This window comes from Engystomops pustulosus, chromosome 6 (genome assembly GCF_040894005.1).
Source record: "Engystomops pustulosus chromosome 6, aEngPut4.maternal, whole genome shotgun sequence".
Classification (NCBI taxonomy): Eukaryota; Metazoa; Chordata; class Amphibia; order Anura; family Leptodactylidae; genus Engystomops; species Engystomops pustulosus.
Window position 1 is genome coordinate 139,481,393 of NC_092416.1, and position 9,884 is coordinate 139,491,276.

Below are 9,884 nucleotides of genomic sequence, written 5' to 3' on the forward strand. Positions count from 1 at the left end.
TAATGGCTGCAGCAGCTGACGTCGAAACCTGTGAGCCACAACGTCACACGGGCCTGCCACTGATAGACATAAGAAGAGAAGGCCGGCAGGGGGCATCGAGAATGTGAGTATTGACCCAGTGAGAACTGGGGCTGGCTATATACTGTAGGCAGGCTGGCTGGCTATATACTAGGAGCTGGCTGGCTAAATACTGGGCTGGCTGGATATACTGGGGTCTGGGTGAGTATATATTGAGGGCTGGCTATATACTGGGTTTGACTGGTTATATATTGGGGGCTATCTGGCTATATACTGAGGGGCAAGGGGCTGCATAGCTATATACTAGAAGCAGGGGGTTGGCTATGTACTGCGGCTTGGGGGCTGGCTAAATACATTGGGGAAGGAACTGGCTAGCTATATACTGGGACTAGGGGGCTGGATGGCTATATACTGGGGGCAGGTGGTTGGCTGGTTTTATACCTGGGGGGCAGTGGACTGGCTGGTTGGCTAAATACTGGGGGGGGCAGAAGGCAGGCTAGCTATATACTAGAGGGAGGCTGTGACCAATTTGTTTCCTACCATAGGCTTATACTCAAGTTGGTTCGGCTTATACTCAAGTACATACGGTATATACCTGTCAGGGCCAGTGATTTTTCTATTAGCTAGCCTCTTATTGCCTCCATTACTTCTTCATCAGTTATAGGAGAAGATTTTTTTTTCTGTTGCTCTCTTACAAGTCTCGGTATCTAATCTGTATTCAAAAAATCATCAGTTTCCTTATCATAAAACCCTTTTTTTCTCCCATCAAGTGCCATCCAGTTACTAATCCCTTTATGTATCTATCACTTAATTCTCCCTTTTTATTGCTTTTATATAGCCTACATCTTTTTCCCTTTTCATCAAATTAGATTGAATTTTATCCGACCTATTACTGTTCTGAAATCTTTTTTCTTCTTCGCTGTATTAACCCTTTGCCGCAGCATGACATTCCCTAAACGCAAGATGCAACAGCAGGTGTATGAAGAGGGCTCACGGGCTGAGCCATCTTCATACACACTGGGTGTTTGGTCCATAATGCAGCAAACACCCACCTCTAACAGTACTAGTACTGATCACGGGAGTTATCTATATAAATGCCACTGTCTTTGTGAAGCTATAGTATAGGAGATAGAAAGATAGATAGGAGATAAGTAGATGAGAGATGGAGAGTTGGGATACGATGTTTGCACCCCTCCTCCCAGCAATGATGTGATTGGCACACAAGGAGCAATCTCTGTGCTGCTCTCACACTGCTGCAGGAAAAACATGTTTGAATTAAGTGATGTCAGTATGAGAGCAGCGCAGAACCTCCATGAACCTGCTGGCTCAAGCTGTTACATTATTAATACAAGCCCTGCTCTTGCAAAACTGCAGAAACTTACATTTCCTAGACTCCACAAAATGTGCAGAGGCTGGGATTAACAGAAACAGGAGCAGAGTACATATGCTCCCACTGACTGCTGCTCCACCAATCAGTGATGCCTCTGCACAGGAGGTGTGGCTTTTCTCCTGCTAGCGGTTTTATACCTGAGCCCACTGGGAACATTCCTGGTGGATAACATTGACAATCCACCCCTGTTTATTCATCTCCTGTAATCTTTTTGGTATTAATGGTATTTTTTTCTTGCATGGACTCTCTTCTTGGAGGATCAAGTCCCTGTTTTGTTGTGTTCCCCCTCTTGCCAGCATTTCTCAAATGGCAGAGACAAGAAAAAAAAAAAATTCCCTCTCCTCTTCTGCCTGCCTCCTACTGCACCCCTTGTGTGTTTTTAATCCAAGCCTGGTAAAAGTATTTCTATCTGTAGAGTGTCAGAATCCTATTTCTGTTATTTTGAAAACTTTTTCCCCCTCTCTCTCCTCTCCCTACTCTACCTTCTTCCTCTACCTCTACCCCTACCTTTCTTCTCTGATATCAGATAACACTCTCCAGAGTTGCACCCTGTTATACTGATCCTATTTCTCCTTTACTCTATAATTTGTGGTTCAGACATCCCAGAGCAGTCAGTGCATACTTCATCATGTTATGATGCCATTAGTGCCCTAGTTATTATAAAATAGTACGTTTTACCTATATAGCAGGAATCTGTAATTGAAATATTGTAAATTGAGGACAATGAGGGTCATGGGCACTTACAGAGAACTGTGTTCCCCTCCTAAAGATTACTGATGCAACAGGCATTATTCATTTCATTTTCAGGTTATCTTGAAATGTTGTTGTGTTAAGTCTTCACTTGTTTTCGTTGATGGATTATATTCAGTGTCCAATTTATATGATCTTAATTGAGGATGACCACTATTCAAAGGCAAAGCCTATTTTACTAATGACAGAGAAACATGGAATTTGTGTCATTGATTTACTGGAAAGCTTTAGCTCAGGGTTGTTGCACTCCTGGCAAAACAGAAAGCAGGATGAGAAGCTTTGCCTGTATATAAAAAACTCTGGATACTGCAACCAAGACATTTATACTTGTCCTCATTGGCATCCTACTAACCCTTCATTGGACCTTCACAGTGGAGTACCCAACACACACGTAGTAACCATGTAGTGACCAAAAACTGAAATTTCCCAAGGATCCTGCCTAGTGATAAATCACCCTCATAGAGCTAGATTATTTTCATGTGCCCTCTCACAGTATTACATATGTCAACATTAGATATATACAACAACGTAAACCTTACAGGGATTCAGCAGCCATGTTAAACCTATAGATTTTGTCTTTAACCCCTTAACGCTCTGCGCCGTAGCTCTACGGCGCAAAGGTATAAGGGATGTATGAAGAGGGCTCACGGGCTGAGTCCTCTTCATACAAAGGTGGGGGTTTTTGCATAATGCATAAAACCCCCGACCGCGGCTATTAACCCCCCCGTTGCCGCCGAACATCATCGGGAGGCGGCGATCGGTTGCCATGGTAGCCTCGTGTCTTCTTTTGACACGAGGCTATCTGGCAGCTGCAGATTCGTTACAATGAGCCAGTGGCTCATTGTAATGAATGTGCTGCAAAAATGCCATATATTGCAATACAGAAGTATTGCAGTATATGGTAGCAGCGATCTGACCATCTAGGGTTAATGTACCCTAGATGGTCTAAAAGATAGTGAAAAAAAAAGAAAAAAAAAAGTTTAAAAAATAAAAAAAATTAATAAAATATTAAAAATTCAAATCACCCCCTTTCCCTAGAACTGATATAAAACATAATAAACAGTAAAAATCACAAACATATTAGGTATCGCCGCGTCCCAAAATGCCCGATCTATCAAAATATAAAAACGGTTACGGCCGGCGGTGACCTCCGAGGCGGGAAATGGCGCCCAAATGTCCGAAATGCGACTTTTACACCTTTTTACATAACATAAAAAATGAAATAAAAAATGATCAAAATGTCGCACAGACCTCAAAATGGTAGCAATGAAAAAGTCGCTTCATTTCGCAAAAACACACATTTCCGTGCGCCAAAGTATAAAAAAAGTTATTAGCGTCAGAAGATGGCAAAAATTTTTTTTTCTTTTTTGTACACATTTGTTTAATTTTTGAAAATGTATTAAAACACAATAAAACCTATATAAATTTGGTATCACCACGATCGAACCAAAGAATAAAGTAGGCGTGTTATTTGGAGCGAAGAGTGAAAGTCGTAAAAACTGAGCCCACAAGAACGTGACGCACGTGCGTTTTTTTTAAAATTTTTCCACATTTGGATTTTTTTTCAGCTTCGCAGTACACGGCATGTTAAAATAAATAACATTACGGGAAAGTAAAATTTGTTACGCACAAAATAAGCCCTCACACAGGTCTGTACACGGAAAAATGAAAAAGTTATGGATTTTTGAAGTTGGAGAGCGAGAAATGAGCCGAAAAACCCTCCGTCCTTAAGGGGTTAATCTTCAAACCTATATAAGCCATACTGTTTATACAATAAGATATATATTAATGCATGTAGTGTGAGACCCTCATAGACTATAAATAATACAAGTTCAATGCAAGTTAAATGATCTTACCTTGTCCCTTGTAGGGGCAAGTGCTTGATAGCCAGGCAGAGGATGGCTGGTGAGGTGTATAACCTCACGGTAGAAGCCAGGAGGACAAGTGGGTTCTCTGGGGTGGTTGCTGGTGCCGCGGCTTTTAAAAAGCACGCGCCGTGACGTCAGCTTGTGCCGGGACCGCCCACTTAGAGCCGCCCACTCTGGTGAGCCAATCGGGGAGGAAACTCCCAAAATTGTGCCGTGTGCGGCGCATGCGCACGCGATGGGAACACGCCGGCTAAAAGTGTCCGCGTGTGGCCGCGCCAGATTTGTGTCGCGGCCAGCGTGCGCGTGCGACCGGTAAGATACCGGAAGTCACGCGCACGCTCCCAGCGCGTGCGCACTACCTAACAGGGAGGCGCCCAAAGAGGCGCGGTATCAGCCCGGGGGAGGGCCGAGTCTGCTGGTAGCGGGGCGGGGTTAAAGGTTGGGCACTGTGACAGTAGTCGGCTGCGAATTAACTCTTGATGTGTGGTGGCCGTTATGGCTCACCCATGTATAGTAGGGACCCATCCAGGATATGATAACCCAACCTGGGTCTGAATAAAAAGAGGAGGAGGGGGGATTTAAAGGCAGAGACAAACATCGTATGTGAAGGACAGAGGACCAGTATTGACGAGGATGGGTAGTGATTTACAGAAAACAGGCGAAACTTAATTGTTCATTTAGACCCAGTGGAGATTCAGTTTTCAGTTTGAAAATCCACCGTGTCTCTTTCTGTCTGAGGAGGCGATCCCAGTCACCTCCTCTTTCGGGGGGTCTTATCAGGTCGATACCAGTGAAGAATAAACCTGTGGCATTACCCTGGTGTTCGTCGTGTATGTGTCTTGCCAGGGGTTTATCCCGATTATGCTTAATGTCTCCAAGGTGTTCCCCTACCCTCCTACGAAATTCACGGAACGTTTTTCCAATGTATTGTTTACCACAATGACACGTGGCCAAGTAGATAACTCCACTGGACTTGCAGTTAATGAAGTGGTTTATGTTGTAAGTGAACCCTGTGGTATTGCTCGTGAATTGCTTACAACTCTTCATCACTTTACAAGCTACACACCCACTACAACGATAGCATCCTTTGATGGTTTGGCTCAGCCAAGTGTAGGTAGGTTTAGGTCTTACAAAATGGCTGTGGACTACTCTGTCTCTTATGTTACGTCCTCGTCTAAAAGTAATAGTGGGGTATGTCGAGGTCACGGATGATATGTCAGGGTCCATACGTAAGATGTGCCAATGTTTAGATAGGATCCTTCGAATGGTGTCAGTGCCTCCATCGTAAGTCCCTATAAGTCTGATGGTCTGTGGGGTTGCTGGTTTCGGGTGCGTGCTGAGGAGATTGGAGCGATTCAGAGTAAGTGCCCTTAACAGGGACCTTAACGATTTCCGGGACAATAAGGCGTATTCCCGTATAAACGTTAGAACAACCCCTGTCGACACAGATCAGACAACCGATACCGACACCGACACTGACCGTTCAGTAACAAGCCAAGGTTCTAGAGGGAGAGGAAGGGGCAGACGCGGTAGAGGCAGAGGAACTAACAGGAAAGATACACCATGTCCGGAAAACACGTCCCTGAACTCTGCTTCACATACTACCACATCCTCATCATCATCTTTTTTAGCACCAGGTCCGGAGTACCCAATAAGGAGTCGAAACCCCCGGGCTCGGACCTAGATTCCCTCATTGTGAATCTATCAGATAGAACACTTACACTTGCAGAAACTTCTGTCTTGAGGAAGGGACTATCTTTCGTCCCCACAAACAAATGTGACAAATTCAACTGGCACAAAGACATACAACTATTTTTACGGAAACTACGCTGGCACAAATTTTTCAAAATCAAGGACAGGAAAGAATGCCGGGACCTAGGCATCCCTAGTGATATCCTAACTGACGTACATCTACTAGACAGTCTCTCTGAACCCCTAGCAAGCACGACAGGCAAAGGCCCTTTCACGGACCTAAAAAATCGGAGTACCAAAACTCCCCCGATAGGTGACATCTCTAGCATTGACATTTTTGCTAGACTTGTACTGGACGATTTGGAAACTGCAGATGCAAGATCCAAATACATGAATTGCAATAGGGAAGAAATGGAGGCATTATCATCTCTTGAGGATGATCACAATATTATCATCAAACAATCGGACAAAGGAGGGAATATAGTGATCCTCCGTTCAGAAGATTATAGAAGAATGTGCCTTAGCCTCCTTAATAACAGAGAAGGCTATTCCGTCCTTGCAAACAATCCCACTACACAATATTTAGCAGAATTAGAAGGCATCCTTAAAAAAGCCCTACTGATGGAATTACTTAACCAGGAGGAATATGATTTCCTCCTACCCCGGTTTCCGGTCTTAGCAACTTTCTATGGGCTTCCCAAACTACATAAGGGCACTAACCCTTTAAAAGGGCGCCCAATCGTATCAGGAGTAGGCTCTCTCTGCCAGAATGTGGGCATCTATTTAGACAAGGTACTAGCCCCCTTTGTTACCACTCTTCCATCTTACACAAAAGATACCACCGACCTACTTAGGAGGTTGGATGGCCTGTCCATTGGACCCAACACTGTCCTGGCCAGTATCGATGTGGAGGCCCTATACTCCTCCATTCCCCACGAGCAGGGGTTGAGGGCAGCCGAATTTTACCTCAGAACTAGAGGTAGGCAATGCCAAGCACACAACCTCTTCATACTTGAATTACTCAAGTTCTGCCTGACCCATAACTATTTCACCTTTGACGGCGCGGTGTACCACCAGCTCAGGGGCACGGCAATGGGTAGCCCGTGCGCACCCACCTACGCAAACTTGTTCCTGGGCTGGTGGGAACACTGCTGCGTCTTCGGTGAATCTGGTCCTACTGGTATCAGTATGGCGAGCCTCTGGGTTCGCTATATTGACGATATATTTGTGACATGGGAAGGTACCGTGGACCAATTTGGGCAACTTGTACAAGACCTTAACAACAATACCATGGGGCTCAGATTCACGTACGAAACACAGATGTCCTGCATCCCATTTTTGGATGTAAAAATACAAAAAAACTCCATAGGGGAACTAGAGACGTCTATCTTTAGAAAACCAACCGCTACCAACTCTTTACTTAGATGGGAGTCGAACCACCCCCCTGCCCTAAAGCGCGGTATCCCGTATGGACAATACCTTAGGGCCCGGAGGAATTGTTCCACGATGGACGAATTCCTTAAGGAGGCCAAAGCACTTCGGTCGAGATTTCAAGCACGAGGATACCCAGACGCTATCCTGAAATCAGCTTATAAGAGGGCACTTACTCTGAATCGCTCCAATCTCCTCAGCACGCACCCGAAACCAGCAACCCCACAGACCATCAGACTTATAGGGACTTACGATGGAGGCACTGACACCATTCGAAGGATCCTATCTAAACATTGGCACATCTTACGTATGGACCCTGACATATCATCCGTGACCTCGACATACCCCACTATTACTTTTAGGCGAGGACGTAACATAAGAGACAGAGTAGTCCACAGCCATTTTGTAAGACCTAAACCTACCTACACTTGGCTGAGCCAAACCATCAAAGGATGCTATCGTTGTAGTGGGTGTGTAGCTTGTAAAGTGATGAAGAGTTGTAAGCAATTCACGAGCAATACCACAGGGTTCACTTACAACATAAACCACTTCATTAACTGCAAGTCCAGTGGAGTTATCTACTTGGCCACGTGTCATTGTGGTAAACAATACATTGGAAAAACGTTCCGTGAATTTCGTAGGAGGGTAGGGGAACACCTTGGAGACATTAAGCATAATCGGGATAAACCCCTGGCAAGACACATACACGACGAACACCAGGGTAATGCCACAGGTTTATTCTTCACTGGTATCGACCTGATAAGACCCCCCGAAAGAGGAGGTGACTGGGATCGCCTCCTCAGACAGAAAGAGACACGGTGGATTTTCAAACTGAAAACTGAATCTCCACTGGGTCTAAATGAACAATTAAGTTTCGCCTGTTTTCTGTAAATCACTACCCATCCTCGTCAATACTGGTCCTCTGTCCTTCACATACGATGTTTGTCTCTGCCTTTAAATCCCCCTTCCTCCTCTTTTTATTCAGACCCAGGTTGGGTTATCATATCCTGGATGGGTCCCTACTATACATGGGTGAGCCATAACGGCCACCAAACATCAAGAGTTAATTCGCAGCCGACTACTGTCACAGTGCCCAACCTTTAACCCCGCCCCGCTACCAGCAGACTCGGCCCTCCCCCGGGCTGATACCGCACCTCTTTGGGCGCCTCCCTGTTAGGTAGTGCGCACGCGCTGGGAGCGTGCGCGTGACTTCCGGTATCTTACCGGTCGCACGCGCACGCTGGCCGCGACACAAATCTGGCGCGGCCACACGCGGACACTTTTAGCCGGCGTGTTCCCATCGCGTGCGCATGCGCCGCACACGGCACAATTTTGGGAGTTTCCTCCCCGATTGGCTCACCAGAGTGGGCGGCTCTAAGTGGGCGGTCCCGGCACAAGCTGACGTCACGGCGCGTGCTCTTTAAAAGCCGCGGCACCAGCAACCACCCCAGAGAACCCACTGGTCCACCTGGCTTCTACCGTGAGGTTATACACCTCACCAGCCATCCTCTGCCTGGCTATCAAGCACTTGCCCCTACAAGGGACAAGGTAAGATCATTTAACTTGCATTGAACTTGTATTATTTAAAGATATATATTAAGCAAGTTAACACACAGGGTGAACGTGACATGGTCTACTCCAGCGTATGGCTCCGCCATGCCAGCAGCCCTGGAATCCAGTCCTCAGTTCAGCGCTCAGGAGAGCAGCGTGACAATTGGTAGTCTCACCCCTCACTATTACAGCAGGTAAGTAGCATTTCACATTGCTAGTTATTGTAGTAGGCCAGATGGAGTTCTGCTGCACCTATACGTGCTGCACAATCAGATGCCACCCTGTTAGAAGGGGTCTAATGATCGGGCCCTTGGGTGTGGGTATCATTGGGTAAAGTTAAATCTATGCACCTATATTTTAGCTTTTTATATAAATGGTGTGTGTGTCTATGTATGTATATGTGGCCCTGATCCAAAGTTCACATTAGGGCCCATTGGTGTATGGCAGTATATGGGGTTTTTCCACATTATCTGATACAATGTGCAAATTGCACATTGTAATAGATCTGGCTAAACGAGACAGACTCAATCTTTGTATGCTATCATAGTAATCAGAGTAACAGATCACCGTGCCCAGATGACATCACAGGGAGCGACGATCTAAGCCAATATGGAGGCGCCTCCGGCTTTTTAATGCTGCTAGCAGCTTTGCCAGCAGCAATCGACAGGTTAAACTTGTGAGTGGTGCTAGCACCGATCGCAGATGTTACCGATGGATGTTTGCTGCAATTAACAGTAAACACTCACCCGGTATTAGTCCATGAGCCCTCTCCAAACACCCGCAGCCGACGTTTGACGTAGTAAAATCGTTAAGAATTTAAACTGTTCCAGGTTAATCACCCAGATGAGGCACACTGATAAATCTGGCGCAGCAGAAGACCGGTCTTATCATACTCTGCACTGGTTTAATGTACGACACAATAATATCTCCCCCAATTTGTTTTAGCTTATCAAGCTAATTGATCACAGTTACATATTTAGTTTTCCAGGGCTTCATCCCTGTAAAAAAGAATTCAAATGTAAAGGTGTTGTCCACGTTCAGCAAATAAATGCTATGCTTTGTAAAATTAAAAGATACATTTTTCCGTTTTCTAGATCTCTGCTTGCTGTCATTCTATTGGAAGATTCATTGTTTACTTGCTGTGGATAGAAATCTGTCCCTGCTCATGAGATGTCACCCAGGTG